Source organism: Xenopus laevis, chromosome 1L (assembly GCF_017654675.1).
Source record: "Xenopus laevis strain J_2021 chromosome 1L, Xenopus_laevis_v10.1, whole genome shotgun sequence".
Classification (NCBI taxonomy): domain Eukaryota; kingdom Metazoa; phylum Chordata; class Amphibia; order Anura; family Pipidae; genus Xenopus; species Xenopus laevis.
The window spans coordinates 209,561,964-209,582,444 of NC_054371.1; the positions used below are offsets into that span (position 1 = coordinate 209,561,964).

General features: G+C 38.3%; 1 long non-coding RNA gene across 1 annotated transcript in view; it reads right to left on the reverse strand.

Moving 5' to 3' along the window:
* The window catches only part of LOC121395567, a 43,501-nt gene extending 24,384 nt beyond the window's left edge, over window positions 1–19,117 (reverse strand). The window contains exon 1 of the long non-coding RNA XR_005962558.1: window positions 18,957–19,117. This is a non-coding gene — a long non-coding RNA (uncharacterized LOC121395567). The remainder of the gene's footprint in view (window positions 1–18,956) is intronic.
* Window positions 19,118–20,481: the final 1,364 nt, after the last annotated feature.

A 20,481-nucleotide genomic window follows, 5' to 3' on the forward strand; every position in this document is an offset into this window, starting at 1 on the left:
AAAATTAAACATCTTATTGGTTGCTACGGGTTGCTGCTCCTGGGCAAACTTAGTGCTTTTTATTACCTAAGTGGGATAGTAATTTATTTCATTAGGGCACTTTTTTGGGTTCGGCATTTTGACACTAATGGGGTTATTTACTTAACTCCGAATGCAAAAATCACTAATTTTTTTTTTATAAAATCTGACTTTTAAAAAATCACGAATTTTTCCGAATTTATTAAACCCCGAGGATGGAAAAGTCTGAATCAGAAAATCCGGCATCTCTGACCTGTCGAGGTTTCATATAAGTCAATAGGAGAAGTCCCAATCATATTTTGATGTGCGCTGGGTTTCATGCAGTACCCGAAGTTTTTGGAGTCTTCAGGCAAAAAGCATAAGAATTCTGAGTTTTCGGATGCAAAATCAGAAAAAATCGTGAATAATGGATGAAAAATCAGAAAAAAAAACGTGAAAATCAGATTTTTTCCCACAAAGCAAATTTTTGAGAAAATGTTATAATAAGTAAGCGTAAAAAAAAACCCAGGCGGATTTGATCAGAGTTTGTAGCAGAAAATGTTGAGATAAAATCGGACATTGATAAATAACCCTCTAAAAATCCACCAAAAAAGTCGCTGGAAAAAAGCACAACTTTTTCTGGGTTTATTATGCAACAAAACGGTGACAATTCCGACTATGAAAATACTCCAGCTACAACCTGTCAAACTCAGGTCAATGGCAGATGTTCCTTGTTACAACTGGAAAGTCTTTCTTTGATGTGTGGTTTTTAGAGGTTCTCGTGTATTTTTAACGCTGCCTTTTGTGCAACAATATGAAAAAGTCACAGTTTTCGCAACTTTTTCCACTCATGCTTTTTCAGTTTGCCTTTATTTTTTTTTATAATTTTCATGACAATCGTGATTTTAGAGAAAGTGAGAAACCTCTAACACCACTGAAAAAGTAGGTGCTTTTTAATTTCCAGAAACCTTTTTTTAACACTGCCAAGACTGTGGTCAGCATAAACATATGTCTATTCTTATTTATATACTGTGAGACTGCTGCAGTCAATTATATACGTTCAATAACTGCCGCTGCCCTATATCTATTAACATATTTGGTGCCATAGTCTGCCGGGAGAGACAGGTGATGATCTGGGTTTGATATCTGGGGAAACTCGGCTGTTTAAATATGTATTTGGCAATAACAGGCAGGTAAGTTGGAATATTATTCCCTATAACCTCATCTGTAAGTAGTGGGATGCTACAAGGATAAAATTGAGTTATTATAGATGACCTGATAATTAAGAATTCTAGTGATGAGTAGATTTGTCCCGTTTAGCTTTGCTGAAAAATTAGCAAACTGCGAAAAATATGCAAAGTGCATTGAAGTGAATGGGTAACAAAAATTTTTACACCTCAATTTTTTACATATGCAACAATTTTTCTGGCTCCAAATGCATTGAAGTCAATTGGCGTTTTTTCTTATAGCGACTTCTTTGTCCAAATGCATTAAAGTCAGTGGACATTTTTCTTATGGGCAGCAACTTTTTTGTTCATGCCAATTTTTCCGCTGCCTATTTTTCCGCAGTTTCGCAAAAAAAAATTGTGGAATTTCACAGTGAATCCATACTAAGCAGCAGTCAGGCAGTTGTACCTCGCCTATTATCCTGCTATTTTCATGATATTGTATCTGAAACAGATTCTTAACACAATCAAGATCCTGGCCTTTCTTGCTTCTCACTCTAACTTTAGCCAATCCGTGGTATCTCTATGCTGCTTTCTTCTTGCTGCCTATCATATCATGATTCTTTTTTGTTTTTTTTTTCCCCCAACTTAAAACAAATCCCTTAAATGATTCAAATATAATCACTTGTCAGATGTTGCCCTAAAATAATTCATTGCCCATGACAATTTTCACGACTTAGTGCCCTACTGTTGCCAAGATACTGTATTAATATAAAGACAGGCCTACAAATATTTAAGTCCACCAACCCCCGTGTCAGTCAGTTGACAAAAATGCCAGATTTCCAGTCTGGACCTCCCTTAAGCGCCGAAGGCTCTTTCTCATTGGCATCTTGCCAGACTGTCTGTTTCCATTCCAGACAATGCCAAGTGCAGCTGCCAGACTCATCCAGCATGCCCAGTGCATCCCATTTGCAGCTCAATTAAACATATTCTTCTACTGGCTTCCCATTCCTCCCATATAAAATGTGCACTTTCTAAAAGCAAATATCTTAATCGTGCTTTATGTGTTGGTCCTGCCACAGAGCTGGCCTTAGTACTAGTGATACATTTCCAACGTTGCATAATGTATAATTAGCAGTGTACCACAAAGCTGTAACATGGCAATCAGATTTATCATTGGATAATATGTACTCTATGGGGCCGATTCACTAAATTCGAGTGAAGGATTCGAAGTAAAAAAAACTTCGAATTTCGAAGTGTTTTTTGGGCTACTTCGACCTTCGACTACGACTTTGAATCAAAGGATTCGAACTAAAAATCGTTCGACTATTCGATAGTCGAAGTACTGTCTCTTTAAAAAAAACTTCGACCCCCTACTTCGGCAGCTAAAAGCTACCGAAGTCAATGTTAGCCTATGGGGAAGGTCCCCATAGGCTTGCCTAACTTTTTTTGATCGAAGGATATTCCTTCGATCGTTGGATTTAAATCCTTCGAATCGTTCGATCGAAGGAATAATCCTTCAATCATACGATCGCAGTATTTGCGCTAAATCCTTCGACTTCGATATTCGAAGTCGAAGGATTTCAATTCCTAGTCGAAAATCGAGGGTTAATTAACCCTCGATATTCGACCCTTAGTGAATCAGCCCCCTATGTATTTACCATTCAATCTGGTATCTCTTGATTCACTAGACACTTTCTGTAATCTAGCCATGTTATTCTCATCATTTTGCAAAGCTAAACCACATGTGATGGTCTTCCAAGGGAGTCCGTTGCTTGATCCTGTATACATTAGAATAATATTCACCCTAATCAGAACCCTCTATCAACGCTTTCCTTTATTATAAATAAACATAACTTGAGCAGTTTGTCTTAAAGGGATGGGAAAACTTGTTTTTTTCCCCCCAAAACTCATCAGTTAATAGTGCTGCTCCAGCAGAATTCTGCACTGAAATCAGTTTCTCAAACGAGCAAACATATTTTTTTATATTTCATTTTGAAATCTGACATGGGGCTAGACATATTGTCAGTTTCTCAGCTGCCCCAAGTCATGTGACGTGTGCTCTGATAAACTTCAGTCACTCTTTACTGCAAGTTGGAGTGATATCACCCTTTCCCCCCAGCAGCCCTTCAACAGAACAATGGGTAGGTAAAAGAAAACACATGAATTGCTAAATATGCCTAGTGGTAGATTTGAGAATAGCAGTCAATGGTAAAGTACCCAAGCCTGGCTCCCCCAGTTACATTGAGTAGTAGAAATAATAAATAGAAATAATACACCAATATTACAGCTAAAAAAATATAATTTAGTTATAAAACAATCTTTGGAAAAAGTCTTGTAAAATAGCTCATGATCCATTTCTAATGCTGAAGCCGAGAACAAAAAGACACACTTTAATTGATATGGAGTGTGATAAATATTAAATGTAACTTTATAGCTAATAGTTATAAAAAAACTACAAAGATTGATCCATTATAATCCAGCCCGTAGATCAATTGTATTATAAACCTTGCACTAAATAACAAGGGGTCGATGAGTAAACATCCTCTGATGGTACTTATTAGCACTATGAAGGATTAATGCTGGTAAATTAAGATATTCATTTAATTTATAGTGGGTAAATGTGGTCTCGGCATACATAGCCACGTTTATAGGTATACGGGGTAGTAGACAATAAAGCTCCCCATAGACGCGACGATTCTTCTTGCCGAACGACCGATTTTAGGGAAGTCCGACCAATCCTTCGAAATTATCGTGCGGTTAGTGGGATTCGAACGATCGTACATCTTACGATTTTTCGGCCGACATCTGTCAGGAAATTGATCGGCCAGGTCAAAGTCCCAGTGCAATCTATCTATGTTTGCAGGGCCAAGGAGGCAGCTCCCCTTTGTTTTCCTGGCACATTGGTCTTTTTAGTTGATGGACAATTCGTACGATCGTTCTGAGAAGATCGTGGTCTCAGGATCAGGATCTGATCTTTTAAAAATCTCAACATCTATGGCTAGCTTAAGGCTACTCTGGACGCAAGATATACAGTTATAAAGTGCCTGCTAAATTGTTACCTCTGATAAAGAGGAATCAAGCTCAGTTTTTATCTGCTATTAAAGATCTCCATTGGCGTCATGTGTGCCCAGGGCCGCTTCGCCAAAGAGGCGAACTGAGAATTTCACCTTAGGCAGCAGCGCCCCACTAGGTTCCCGGGGACGGCAAAAATGCAGCTCCTGGTACTTTAAGAGTGCTAGAGTCCTGGCCCTCTCTGCCGCCCTCATGGACCCCCCGGACCCCCTCCGGTGCAAAAAGGTGAGCGCACAGGGGAGGGCAGCAGCAACTGCAAGCTGCCTCAGGCGGCAGAGGGGCCAGGATTGTCCGTTTGTGCCTACTGCCATGATTGATACCTCACACACCACCATATAACTAGTTATTAGGGTCGTAACTACAGAGGAAGCGGACCCTGAGGTTAAATGGGCCCAGGAAGTATAGGGGTCCCATGAGGCCCTAATTCATATACAATTTCAATAAATATTGGTAAAACAGATCAACCATTTTGAGGGCCAAAACAATCTTTTCAAAAAATGAGAAAAAGATAGTAAAAGCCCCCGGATTCTCACAAAATATCTAAATTATATCGTGAACCAATCAATTAATAAATGTAAAGTGCTTGTGCTAATAAAGAGAACTTGCTTGGTTAATTAAAACCTTCTAATAGATTTAAATGAATATTTAGCAGTTAACAAAACAACAAGTTCAGAGAAGCATAGAATTGCCTTTTCTGTATATTAAAAATAGCCAGAGCCAACCTGTTGATTTATATACTGAGTCTATAAACAATAGATTCAAAGTTACAATAAGTTATAAGGTGCAAGTGCTCAAGTGTTTACAGTCACCGACTGCGTGTGGTTCGAAATGAATAATTTATGCAAGTGCCAGTGCATTATAAAATCACATGGTAATTCATTAGCAAAATTAGTTTAAGAAAAAGGAACCAGGACCGTCATTCAAGGAAAATTGAGTAGGAAAAGGAAAATAGTGTAGAGGTGGAGAAGTCCCAAAGGAACTGCTGCCTATTATTTTCTAAGCCCTGGGACCCCACGCGGGGAGAAAGTAGTACACTGAGGACTGTGGTCTCATATATTACATAACCTATCTCTTAAAAGAGCTAAAATATCCTAAAAAAACACAAATCCACCAGTGCCATATAAATAACAGAGAATAAAAGAAATTGAATGCGGTTCCCTGGACCAGGCTATGAGTATTCAAATTCAGTTAAAAAGATTTTTTTAAAAAAGAATTTTTTCATAGAATTAGGATCTGAGCAACAATTCAAAATAAAATTATTGTGAAGAGAGGCTCTGCCAACGCGTTTCGCTAAAAAGCTTTGTCAAGGCAAAAGCACAAGCACTTTACATTTATTAATTGATTGGTTCACGATATAATTTAGATATTTTGTTCGAGAGTGCAGGGGCTTTTACTATCTTTTTCTCAATTTTTGAATAGTTATTAACAGTAATTCACGCCTCCGATTCTCCACGAGGTAATAATTAAACTTAAAAGACTGCCTTCCTTCTTTGTATTTTTGGCCAAAACAATCTAGTTACACCCCTGCTAGTTAGAGTCCCATATGGTTGATGTCAACCATACACGAGGGCACGGCTAGCACCACCAACACTGGCCCTTTTTTTCCCTAATGTTCCCTGATGTTCCTAAACACTAAATAACCTTGGCACCTCTTGACCTAAGGAACTGATCTAAAACTAAAGTCACGCTGACGCATATTTCGCACAATTGCTTTACCAAGGTGAAAATAGACGCCGGGTACATGTTGGTTTAAATGACCTGCCTTCTGTTGACTAACCAATCACAACATATCGGGGTAAATTTATCAAAGAGTGAAGTTCCGCCACTAGAGTGAAATTCCGCAGCTCTCCATTCATTTCTATGGGATTTTGAAAGGCATATTTATCAATGGGTGAAAGTGAAATTTCACCCTTTGATAAATACGCCTTTAAAAACCCCATAGAAATTAATGGGAATTGGCGGAATTTCACTCTAGTGGCGGAACTTCACTATTAACTTCACTCTTTGATAAATATACCCCATCATGTCATAACCTCGCGGGTTCAAGTCAACTTCTGCACACTGTTTGTTGACGCGAGTTGAGCTCTTCTTTCTGTTCTCCCTGCCAGCGACCTTACTGCTCCAGCACTATTTTAAGGTGTGCAACTGCCATCCATTTTTATGACCTCATGCAGGTCAGGTGCTGGTTTATAAATAGAAGTGCCAGTAGGGTTTGGGTAGAGTGCGGGTTTTGTCAACACGCACATCACTACTAGTCATATTGTGATGGTGGAGCCAGGGACGAATGCAACTCCCATTCATGAACACATAGGGGGTTATTTATCAAAGTCCGAATTTATCTCAATATTTTCTGAAAAAAACTCTGACCAAATCCGCATGGGTTTCTACTGCTTATTTATTAATGCATTTCCCGAAAATGTTGTTTGCAGGAAAAAATCTTGAAAAACAGGATTTTTACAATTTTTTCGGAATTTCAACCTGAAAACTCAGCGCAGATCAAAAAATCCTTTTGAATTCTCCCACTGACTTATATGCAACCTCGGCAGGTCTGAGATGGCAGATTTTCGGATTCGACTTTTTCCATCCTCGGGGTATAATAAATTCCGAAAAATTCTTGTTTTTTTAAAATTCCGATTTTATACTAAAAAAACATGAATTTTTTAGATTTTCACAATTCGGAGTTTAGTAACTAACCCTCAATTTTTTTCTACTTCTTTTAACGTAAAGCAAATTGTGTGAAATTGCCCAAGTTGCCCAAACAACAAACAACTAAGTTATGGATTGAATCTTGATGTTTACTTATTGTTCTTTATCTTTCTGCTACTTCCCGCATAGGTGGATTTTAATAAAAGATGGGAGGGCCAAGTCTGATCTTGACATGTATTCATGGATGGATTCTACAGTCCTGCTCTGGGTCAATCCTGCAATACTATGAAGGAAACTGTGTAGACAATTTCTTGAATTATCCTCCCCAAAAAAAGTCACCATCTACCTATGAACTTACACCAAAGTCTACAACTATACATATGAATCATTGACGCCTGTTAGTCTTAATTATCTTTATAGAGAGATTTAAAGAGAGTGCTTGTCACAACACTTTGATGCCGACACCTTGACTGACTCCACAGATAATTTGACTTCATGGAGATCAGGAAGTGGTTTGGACTCTAAGTGATACCTGTTCCTTCTCAGTGATGACAACAGCATTACAAGAGAGCTTAGGCATGTAGCAAGATATACAGCGCCATTATATACAAAACACAATGAGAACAAGATTCTAGTTGAAAGATTGACCAGGAAAATTATGTAGAGTTTTAGAAAGATCTGAGAAGATCTTTGAAGTGGTGAGATGTCAGAGGACAATACAGACACATCTCTTCCCCAAATTTGGTCATTTTACACCCTTTAGGGTAACAGCAAATGGGTTTATTTATTTGCTACAATTTTATAGGCAGTAAATTCAGGATTTGTGGCACCTGAGCAAATTATCTGAAGAACATGCAGGGGTGGACTATCTAAATACAGTTATGATCTCAATTCTGAGAAATGTATCTATTAAGCTACTTATATACTATGTTATTGGACTAGATAAGAGTCTACTTAAAACTTAATAATAGGACTTCAACCCAAAAACAGCTTTAGTTTCAAAAAAAGAATATGTATTTCTGCAGATAAAAGAAATGGACAGACCATTACATTTACACATAATGGGTAGTGAATTTATATGATTGATCATACGGTACATGCTTCCACAACATTTAGAATATTGCTTATATTGGTCATATATAATAATAAATTGAAGGAAATTTAGTGGACTGAAAACATTATCATGCATGTCCTGGCAGAGTCTCGCTAGGAGGTAAGTCCAGCAGCTGAATTAATACTACAGGGTCTAATTTGCTACTTGTCAAGATGTTTGAAGTGCCCAGAATGTATCAAGCTATAAACTGAAATGGTATGCCCACTGTGGCATTGTTTTCCTCTGTAATAATAAAACAGTCGCTTGTACTTGATCCCAACTAAGATATAATTAATCCTTATTGGAAGCAAAACCAGCCCATTGGGTTTATTTAATGTTTACATGATATTCTAAGTGGACTTAAGTTATGAAGATCCAAATTACGGAAAGATCCGTTATCCAGAAAACCCCAGGTCCTGAGCATTCTGGGTAACAGGTCCCATACCTGTAGTACCAATTAAATAACAGAAATGAAAGGATTTTCTTTTTATATATTTTAGCTAGAAGGAACTGAAAGTTAAAAGTCCTCCCCTCCCACTTTATATCGTCACCAGGGTGATCTAATGTACTTCACAAACTGGTTGTTTGATTTTAACACCATGGTTGTATCCCATGAAGCCAGATACTCATTAGTAGGCTGAAAGCATTAGAGACCTTGCAAGTCAAGTTATTCTTTGATCAGCGCTGTCCTATTATCTGCTAGATCCAGATGTTCCCAGCCTTCTAAAATGATGATGTAATGCAGAAGTATTGCATCACAACTTTACTCATATCTGGCCTGGGGACATCTGGGTTTAGAAGATAGTAAGCCTACACAGACCAGTATCTCTACAGAAAGGAGTGCATTAACCTCTTCAGCTTCTCTCATTTCCAAACCAGTATTTCATCATGGTGAATATAACCCAAAGAAAACCACAAGCAAATAAGGGGCCGATTCACAAATGGTCGAATATCGAGGGTTAATTAACCCTCGATATTCGACTGGGAATTAAAATCCTTGGACTTCGAATATCGAAGTCAAAGGATTTTAGCGCAAATAGTGCGATCGAACGATCAAAGGATTATTCCTTCGATCGAACGATAAAATCCTTCGAATCGAACGATTCGAAGGATTTTAATCCAACGATCGAAGGAATATCCTTCGATCAAAAAAAGTTAGCCAAGCCTACGGGGACCTTCCCCATAGGCTAACATTGACTTCGGTAGCTTTTATATGGCGAACTAGAGGGTCAAAGTTTTTTTTAAAGAGACAGTACTTCGACTATCGAATGGTCGAATAGTCGAACGATTTTTACTTCGAATCCTTCGATTCGAAGTCGTAGTCGAAGGTCGAAGTAGCCCATTCGATGGTCGAAGTAGCCCAAAAAAAACTTCGAAATTCGAAGTTTTTTACCTTCGAATCCTTCACTCGAAGTTAGTGAATCGGCCCCCAAGTGTTTGTTATATTTGATGCCATGACCCACGCAGACGAAACTGTGACGGTTCTAAAGCTTTAATCTTGATTGCCTAATAATTATTAGGTTCAGCACTAAAGAGATGGATAAGGAATAGACTGTTTCAAAAGTTTCTTTTGTCAGGCTGGGGATTATGGTTTCTGACCTCTGACAGCAGAGCTACTCAATTAGAAAGAGTGGCCAATAAAACGACTTGAGCTTTTTAGATGGAATCTCTAGTGCTCTCTACGGATAAGGGCACACGGTAAGTTTTGGGGAGATTTAATCGCCCGAAGACAAAGCGCCCCTTCTTCAGGCAAGTAATCTCCCCAAAAAGCCTTCCCACCGGCTAGAATCTAAATCGCTGGGGGAATGGCACTTGGAGCACTTCATTTTCTGAAGTTGCCCAAAGTTGCCTCACGAGGAAACTTCGGGCGACTTCAGAAACCGAAGCACTCAGAGCGCTATCCAGCCGGCTATTTAGAATTTAGCTGGCGGGAAGGCTTTTCGGGGGGATTAGTCGCCCAAACTAGAGGTGATTTGTCGGCAGCCGAATAAATCTCTTTCTGTGCATGCGGCAAAATGGAGAGAAATTGCCGAATCGCCGGAAGACGACACGAAGACCCGGAAGATGACTGCGGTGAACTCCTATGCCTGAATCTGTGCCGAGGGGTAAGTAAAAAGTTAGGGGCATTTCCCCGGGGGGCAGTTAGGCTGGGGGGGAGGAGGGTTTACGTGGGGTGGGGGGTAGGGTTTTTTATTGGTAAAGGGTTTAATTCTCCTTTAAAGGGGTGGTTTACCTTTATGTTAACTTTTATTATGTTATAGGATGGCTAATTCTAAGCAACTTTTCAATTGATCTTCATAACTTCTTTTTTTTATAGTTTTTTTTTTATAGTTTGCCTTCTTCTTCTGACTCATTCCAGCTTTCAAATGGGGGCATCAAAAACAAACGTTTTGTAAGGCTACACATGTATAGTTATTGCTACTATTTATTACTCATCTTTCTATTCAGTCCCTCTCCTATTCATATTCCAGCCTCTTATTCAAATCAGTGCATAGTTACTAGGGTACTTTTGACCCTAGCAACCAGATTGCTAAAATTGCAAACTAGAGAGCTGCTGATTAAAAAGCTACTCAAGAACTCAAAAAAAAAATGTAAACCAATTGCAAATTGTCTCCGAATATCACTCTCTACGTCATACTAAAAGTTAATTTAAAGGTGAACAAGCCCTTTAATAACACTTTAATGGAAGCTGCAATCATCCCTATTTCACAGACGTATTGCTTTAGAGCGTAATAAAGACAAACAGAGGGTTATAAAATTACAGAGGTTCCCTTTAATCATCTGAGAACAAGATATTACAATGTCTTTGAGAAATGAGCGTGTAAACTACTCCTTAAGTCCTTGCTTAATGGCACTTTTAAGTCATTGCCCCCCGACTAGAATAAGAAAGGCCTGACAGAACCAGTACTATTGCTTAATAGGTCAGAAAGTCTCTAATGGATTGTAAATATTTTTTTTACAGTTGGTTTATTTGTTGGAGTTTAAGGCTCCGGGAATGAAACACTGCAACCTTCCACTATTACCAAGTGAATGAAGAGAATTCCCCAAATACACCTGGATACCCAAAGGGGTTGGATCCTATTGCTTTAAAACAAAAGCCAGAGCAGCAGCCACAACAGACTAAACATTTGTAACCAGAGCTACTATTATAGTTAGAACAAAAAGAACCTGAGCTATACATTAATGCCAATTAAATCCCTTTGCTTTTCTATTTGTCTAGTGGAGATATTGAGCGGTGAATGTACAATTATGGCCTCGGCCTTTGCCTGGTTTATGTGAAGTTGTTCCAGCTGGCAGTTTGAGGCTTGCCTAAGCAACCAGAAGCTCATGGCTGAACACCAGCTTGTGTTAGAATTAGCCAAGAAGAAGCTAATGGGCACAGCATGCATTGGGCCCCCCAAGTTATACGAGGGAAGATTGGCTGGGGAGTAATAGAAATAGTATTAAGACTTCCCCCCACGAAGGCCCTAAATCTCACTATTTTTTCTGTCAATTAAAGGGATACTGTCATGGGAAAACATGTTTTTTTTTTTCAAAACGCATCAGTTAATAGTGCTGCTCCAGCAGAATTCTGCACTGAAATCCGTTTCTCAAAAGAGCAAACAGATTTTTTTATATTTAAGTTTGAAATCTGACATGGGGCTAGACATATTGTCAGTTTCCCAGCTGCCCCCAGTCATGTGACTTGTGCTCTGATAAACTTCAATCACTCTTTACTGCTGTACTGCAAGTTGGAGTGATATCACCCCCTCCCTTTTCCCCCCAACAGCCAAACAAAAGAACAATGGGAAGGTAACCAGATAGCAGCTCCCTAACACAAGATAACAGCTGCCTGGTAGATCTAAGATAGAACAACACTCAATAGTAAAATTCAGGTCTCACTGCAACACATTCAGTTACATTGAGTAGGAGAAACAACAGTCTGACAGAAAGCAGTTCCATCCTAAAGTGCTGGCTCTTTCTGAAAGCACATGACCAGCCGAATGACCTGAGATGCACCTACACACCAATATTACAACTAAAACAATACACTTGCTGGTTCAGGAATTACATTTTATATTGTAGAGGGAATGATTTGCAGTGTATACAGTGTAATTTAGAAATAAAAACTACATAATAAAAATAATAACAGAATCCCTTTAAGTTACACTAATTAGTATAAAGCCAGTTCAATGGAAAACATTGTTCCGCTAGTTGCCCGTTTATCTGATTAGTTTCCTCTGTAATACACTTGTGCCACCTGTAAATTGGCTTCAGTCGACGGAGCGTTTCCTAACTTGGTGTGAAAGTAGAATTCCGTCTCCAGATATTATACTTGGCACATCTGCACTCATTAAATGTAGAATTCATTAAATATTAAACAGCTGTTGGCCGATTCCGAAGGGTTAAAAGAGCAGTTCCAATTCTCATGAATGAAACTCATGTCCCACATACTGTACTTGCCACAGTCATTCTCCAATGTTTGTCTTTGTACGCTACAGGGGCCACCATTACTCTTGTACAGGTATGGGATTAGTCATCCAGTAACCTATTATACAGAAAGCTCCGAATTATGGGAAAGCCGTCCCCCATAGATTCTATTTTATCCAACAAAATCCAAATTTTTAATGATTATTTCCTTTTTCTCTGTAATCATAAAACAGTAGTTTGTACTTGATCCCAACTAAGATATAATTAATCATTATTGGAAGCAAAACAGCCTATTGGGTTTATTTAATGTTTACATGATTTTCTAGTAGATCCCATACCTGTAGCATGTCTATATTTTGTCAAGAGAAGATGGTTGTGTTAGACAAGAGATGAGGAACTGACCAAAATCTAATTTATTTGAAAGAAAATTGATTGAAAACGATATGAACTTTTGTAAAATCTGCCACAAAGCAGCAGTCGGTGTTGTAACTATAGAGGAAGCAGACCCTGCAGTCGAAGGGGGGCTTGGAGAAAAGGGGGGCTCCGGACTGTGGGGTCTGCTTTCTTTATAGCTTACAATAACCCCCCTTCCCCAGCCGCTCTCTTACCTGCGTTGGGGAAGCAGAGCGCAAGCTGGCACGGGAAGGAGAGTGGGAAAAATTGCGAAATCGGAAACTTCACGAAAAAATAGTGCAATTCAAACTTTTTCACAAAACAATCAAGCAATTCCAACGATTTCACAAAAAATTTGAGCAATTCCAAAGTTTTCACTAAAATCGAGCAATTCGAACATTTTCACTAAAAATCGAGCAATTCGAACCTTTTTCACAAAAAAAATGCAGCAAATCAGAAAGTTCACGAAAAAATAGTGCAATTCAAACGTTTTCACTAAAAAATCAAGCAATTCCAACGTTTTCACAAAAAATTTGAGCAATTCGAACGTTTTCACTAAAATCGAGCAATTCGAACATTTTCACAAAAAAATCGAGCAATTCGATCCTTTTTCACAAAAAAAAAAATCCAGCAATTTGAACCTTTTCACGAAAAAAATCTAGCAATTCAAACGTTTTCACGGAAAAATCGAGAAAATCAGAAATAGACGCCGGCGAAACGCGGAAATTTGCCGCGAATTTGTACCAGGCGAATCTATTCGCCCATCAGTATCTGTTGCTGCTGCATATATAACACACAGGGCCTACCTATGAAGAGGTTAACATTTACCGTCCCTTTTCTTATTTAAAAAAACTTAAATAAAGATTATTAATTCCAGATTTGAAGGTTCCTCGTAGCCTGTTTTGGATTTTTTATGGTCATTACAGTAGCTTTTCTTTTTATCAGGATTATATCAGAATTAATTAGTATTACTTTGTTTTTCTTCTAAAAAAAACATACATCTGGTTCCCTTTTGCTGTATAGCAACATACAAGGCTTACGTCAAACCGGGCTCAATAAATAACCTCCCTAGAGATTTGATTTAGTGGCAAAATATTTACAAGCACATTTTACATCAGCAGAGATATCCCAGGTATAGATCATGTCGATTATACTAATAAACCGAATGAAATCAAGCCCATTACTTATTCATTGCATTTAGCAGATAATCCATGAATACATTCCTCTAATGGAGACACGCAGAATGGAGGACATGTATTCATCATGCAAACACGTGTAGTAATTACACACATTAGGGTTTGGCAGGCAGACATTATTTATTGGGGTTATTACCTGCATAATCAGATTTTTGGGGGTGATAGGGACATATATGATGTAAAGAGACAAATGTGTGTGATGGTATTATATATTCAGCTTTAATTACATGAGCAAGGACCTAAACACAGGAGGCCTGAAAAATGAGGAATTTCATTGTATGTTTGAGAAAAATGCCCTAACCTTTCAGGGGTTCATAAAGTCATTTTACGGTGGGGCAAATTTCCACCAATGTATCCCAGCCAGACTCTTCTGTATTTGGACAGACAATATAAGGCTGTTGGATTTATATTTTATTACCATTGCTCTAGAGAGTTACCAGGGCCCACCAAAACCAGGAGGAATTAGAACTGGGGTCAAATAGTAAAAACAAAAATCAGGGGGGTTCAGGGGCACAGGACCTGGTGCAGCCGCACCCCTGGTAGTTCAGCCTCTGGCATTGGCCAATCTGACAATGCAATTTATGAGCAAGGCCAAGTTTTAGGGTAAGGCAAGCGGGCAATAGCCCATGGAACCCAGAATCACAGGAGCTGTTAGGGTGGAAGACACAGTTACATAGTTAATTACATAGTTAATTTGGGTTGGAAAAAGACAAAAGTTCAACCCCTCTAAATATATATACATTTACCTATACATACCAGGACACAGTAGAACAGTCACTCAATCAAAGGCAATCTTCCACAAGGCGAAACAATTAGGATAAATTTATTATGTCAAAAAATATATTTACAGCCTTACGCGTTTCGTGTTACAAACACTTATTAAAGTCTGAATGCCAAAAACTCGAAAAATTTAAGTTTGACTATAAAATCGGAATTTTTTAGTAAATAAAAATCCTCAATTTTTTTTGTGATGTATTATACCTCGAGGATGGAAAAAGTCTGAATCCGAAAATCCGGCATCTCAGATTTGCCGAGGTTGTATATAAGTCAATGGGAGAAGTCCCGAAGATATCCTGATCTGCACTGAGTTTCTTGCTAAAATCCGAAGATTTTGTGGTTTTCAGGCAGAAATCCAAAATAAATCAGATTTTCCAGTTGGAAAAATCCGAAAAAATTTGTACGATTTGAATTTTCAAGATTTTTTGGAGTTTTTTTTCCCGAACTGGAATTATTTGGGAAAATATATTGCAAAATAACGGGAAATAACCCATGCAGATTTGGTCAGATTATATTTTAGAAAATAATGAGATCAATTTCGGATTTTTATAAATAACCCCCTTAGTCATAGGCTGTTTACCTATACATAACAATATCAATATACTCACATATATATTATATATACATATATATATATATATGCAGATACATTTAATAAAATTACCGTAGTTGTTCAGATCACTGTAACAAAGGAAAATATTATACTGACCAAGTCGTTTAATAGTTTCAGATTTTGCATTAAATTAATGGGGACTATAGGAGTTGCAGAGTAATAATACCCAGAGGGCCGCAGGATGGACATGCCTGATTTATAAAATGTTTCCCCACAGGGAAGGGGGCTTCAATCTTTTCACATGGCCAAGGGCCTCCATTTACCAACTCCAGCTCTACCTTGGGTTGGGCCAGTGGTACATACAGAAGAGAAGAGGTGCAGATCTTATAACATAACTAGGGTTGCAGTGGCGATTATGTTGGAAGTAGGTTCAGTGTCTGACAGATTTAACTGCCAGTCACTGACTATAAAAATATGCATTTTTGTCTTGGCATCAAGTTGATGCGAGGAAAACGGTGTTCGTGCCGTCTTACAAGCAGCATTTCCAGCATTTAATTGCCTAGACTTTAGCAATATGCAAAATATGAGTTTTGGTGGAACTCTCAAACTGATCAACCCCATATATTATCATCAATTTACATAATCAACATCTTGCCTGAGCAAGGGTATTCTTTGGAAGTCTATTAGGGTGTTACAGATCAGTCAAAGTTGGCAGCACGATAATCAAAGCGGTAAACACTAATGTTCCTATCTAACACTATCAGCAACAATCAACATATTCACTGCACCCTACACAACTTGCATCATGCCATACAAGAAAAGCAAGTTTTTTTTATTCATAGAGATGCAGCTGAATAAACTTGCCAAAAAGTTTGCCACTGGCCCTGTAGAGTTGCTCAAAGCAGGGAAAGGGGGTCCAGCCGTAAAGAAGTGTTTAAAGGACATGTAAACCCTCTCCACAAAAAAATTATCAGTGAACACCTCTTTGAAATCTTTAGATACCTGCCACTCTGATTATATGCAGCATCCCCTTAATTACTTAGAATCCTTTCTCCTCCTCTAATCCACTCTTCCCCCTTTACTTTGGCTGTTGGCTAATGAGCGTGCTCAGTTCTTCTCAGCTCAGATTACTAAACACACCCTTCAGTCTAAGAGCCAATAAAGAGATAGCATTGCTGGTTCCCATAGAAACTCTAGCTTTCTGATCCTATTTTTCCCTCCTAACCACCTCCCGAGTTCAGCTTAACCATTACAGTGCTCAACCCCAGCTGAACTTTTTATCAACATATGCTGTGCCTATGTAACACCACAAAAAGTTTTTTCAAGGTATTCCCAAAGTTCAATCCTCTACCCATTTCCAACCGGTTATAAATATTCCAAAGTGATGAAACAGCACTCCCTAATAAGCTCGATGAAAGACAGCAAGAACAATTATGTATATTTTTTTTACTTTCTCTGTAACACCTTTTTGTGTTCCCCTTTCATTATTTACTGAAAATAAAAGAATAAATAAAATGTTTTTCCTTTCACCAGTGTCTTTTTAGTAAGTAGTGAAGTAGGGTTAACTTTCCCTTTAAAAACGCTTAGAATCACTCATGAATAATAAGATAGGGTTAACTTTCCCTAATAATTGTGGAGGGGGGATATGTAGACTAATGATGTGGCTTGGGTGGGGAAGAAATGCCCAACTTATATACATGGTAGGAAAATGTAGGCTTTACATGTCCTTTAAGAAATGTTGCTTTACTGTAGTGGATATTCATGGAAATGTAGGAGACTAACTATGATGTCAGTGTTTTATATTTATAGTAGTGCTCAGCAGAATATATTGACCCTTGTCATGAGCTGCGAGTAAAATTCTGACCCCAACATTCTGAAGATCACTGATGTAAAGTCTCCTCTAAGCTGAAAGACAAACTGATACATAAGAATAATATGACACGAGGTGCTGAGCACATCCATTTCCATACTGCTTGCCAAAATATTTTCATTGCCCCACCTAAACTTTTGGGAATAAGACATTTTTCATAAAGACAGATGGCAACTACTCATCAGTCAGAGCCATACTAAAACCTTCTTGCCCCCCAGCAGTCACAGAGTCTGCTTCCTTTATGGCTTTGCCCCTGGTACCGTCGCTATTTTCCAAGAATACTTTTAATCTAATAAAGCCCTAGAAATAGCATAAGCACTTATAAGCAATTGGAGCTAATTAGTGAGTATTGTCACATTAGTAATCCTAATTTTAATTAATGTACAAGGCCACAAAAGGGTTCTAAATTGCAAAGGGCTCGCTCCACCCAAATAAAGAGTATGTATTTTCCTCATTATATTAATATAGCTAATACATTTCCACTATTAAAGTCTTGTAAAGCTTTTTTTCCTCTGTTACCAGCTAATAAAGTTTTAAAGCAATTGTCAGCCCTACGCTGAGAGCCAGTAGGCACCGTTTTGCATGGTCATGTCCGCCTGCTTACTGCTAAATACATCAGGCTAAGGCACATTTTATTGGTTGTATAATAAAATGTCTCCAGATTTGTCCAGACAACAGGTGTGGAATTTATACATGGCAAATGTGCAGTCGATTAGTGTTGACATGGGCCTGGTTGGTCTGAATTTCTGCTCCAGTACGTGATTTGGATACTGTTGTCATGATGAATGGTGCTAAGGTGCAGGACTTTATAATAAATCATTAAAATAAAATTGTACTTCGCTAGCACCCGAGTCTCTGTTACATTCCCTCTTAACCTGGTGGTCCAGGGACAGCTGAACAAGTATCTTTACATAAGAGTGAAACATAAGCATGCCTTGTTAGAAACAATATTTTGACAGGTACTTGGGGTTTGTATAATAAAACTTTATATATATATATATATATATATATATATATATATATATATATATATATATATATATATATATATTCACCACATATCAGCACTCACCACTCCCAACAGCAAAGGCCGGGTTCTCACCAAATATTATGTAGAGCACTCACGGCACTCGATTTTAGTAAAAACGTAAGCAACGTTTATTCCATCTCCATATCGTCACTTTTTCGATCCACATGGGACCGTCATCAGGTCCTGTGTGGATCAAAACGCGTCGATATGGAGATGGAATAAACATTGCTTACGTTTTTAATAAAATCCTGTGCCGTGAGTGCTTTCTACTATTGGACTATATATATATATATATATATATATATATATATATATATATATTGGGTTACAGATTCTTGTAAACTTTAGCTTTAGAATTGTCTTAACTTACTTAACTTTTTTTGGGTTCACAGTCAAAATGCTCCTTTGCTCCCATCAACTTATGAAATATAAAAGTCAGGGTTGCACTGATATAAAGTTAGTGTATATTGCTCTAAACAGGTACTGTTTTTCCAAAAATCAGTGGGGATGGCAGAACTAGCAATGTTACTGATGTTGCATTAATGGCACCTAAAGGAGCAACTTTCCCACTATGTAAAAACCCAAAACGTGCTAGCCTAAATGCCCATACAGGCATGGGATCTATAATTACAAATTCTTGAGATCCAGGGTTTTCCAGATAAGGAGCCTATCTCAGAGGACCACATTATGGGCAGCAAACAAGTAATGTTCAATGCAAAACACGGGTAGTGAAAGTTAAACGGAGCTCACCCTTTCCTGTAGCGTGTTGGCCGCAGCTCTCGCGATACTCTGGCAACTCCAAGCCGGCATCTGTAAGGCAATTCCTGTGTAAAAAAATCAAGGTTTAATATATGGCCTCTTGAAGTTACAGTTAGAAATGCAGCAACATTGGTGAGTCATATTAGTGTGATTGGCCATTAGCAGTTTTTGACAGCTATGAAAGATGTCAGACAATCAGCACATTGATGCTTTCAAAGAAACAAGAGTTCTAATAAATTTATATCAGAAAGAGCTTGTACCAGGGTCAGTGGTTAAAGAAGCAAAACCGGGTACAGAAAACAAAATTCCGGAGCCCTGAGCAACAAAAAAAAATTCCGATGGTCTGATGAATCATCTTTAAACCCTTTTCCTACATGCAGAACGGTTTCCGTTAAAATAAAACAAAACAAAGGATGTCTTGACCCACAATCTGGTTAAACCATAATGGGACAGCATCCACGTCTCTTCATTAGTGTATAATGGGAAACACCGTTGCCTCATAATGGGCCAGATTCAATTCATTGAGAAAACTCACTGGACGAGATTCAAGGATTAGGGATGTAGCGAACGTCGAAAAAAAAGTTCGCGAACATATTCGCGAACTTGCGCAAAAACGCGAGCGGTTCGCGAACGGTTCGCGAACCCCATAGACTTCAATGGGAAGGCGAACTTTAACATCTAGAAAAGACATTTCTGGCCAGAAAAATGATTTTAAAGTTGTTTAAAGGGTGCAACGACCTGGACAGTGGCATGCCAGAGGGGGATCAAGGGCAAAAATGTATCTGAAAAATCTGCCTGTGTGTGCTTGGAAGAGATAGTGTAGGGGGAGAGCTGTTAGTGATTTCAGGGACAGATGATAGTAAGTTTGCTGGCTAGTAATCTGCTTGATACTGCTCTGTATTGGAGGGACAGAAGTCTGCAGGGATTTGAGGGACATTTTAGCTTAGGTAGCTTTGCTGGCTAGTAATCTGCTGTTCTCTTTAAACAACTGCCATACGTTGACCTTGTAGGCATTGTTTGCCCAGTTTTTTTGGACGCAGCCACTGAAGCACAGTTGCCAGAAAAAATATGCCATATAAATGCTGAAAATAGTCATTTTTCGCCATACGTTGACCTTGTAGACATTGTTTGCCCAGTTTTTTTTGGACGCAGCCACTGAAGCACAGTTGCCAGAAAAATTATGCCATATAAATGCTGAAAATATAAATTTTTTTGGTTGCAGCCACTGAAGCACAGAGGCCAGAAAAATTATGCCATATAAATGCAGAAAATATGCATTTTTTTGGTCGCAGCCACTGAAGCACAGTTGACAGAAAAATTATGCCATATAAATGCTGAAAATATAAACTTTTTTGGTTGCAGCCACTGAAGCACAGAGGCCAGAAAAATTATGCCATATAAATGCAGAAAACATGCATTTTTTTGGTCGCAGCCACTGAAGCACAGTTGACAGAAAAATTATGCCATATAAATGCTGAAAATATAAATTTTTTTGGTTGCAGCCACTGAAGCACAG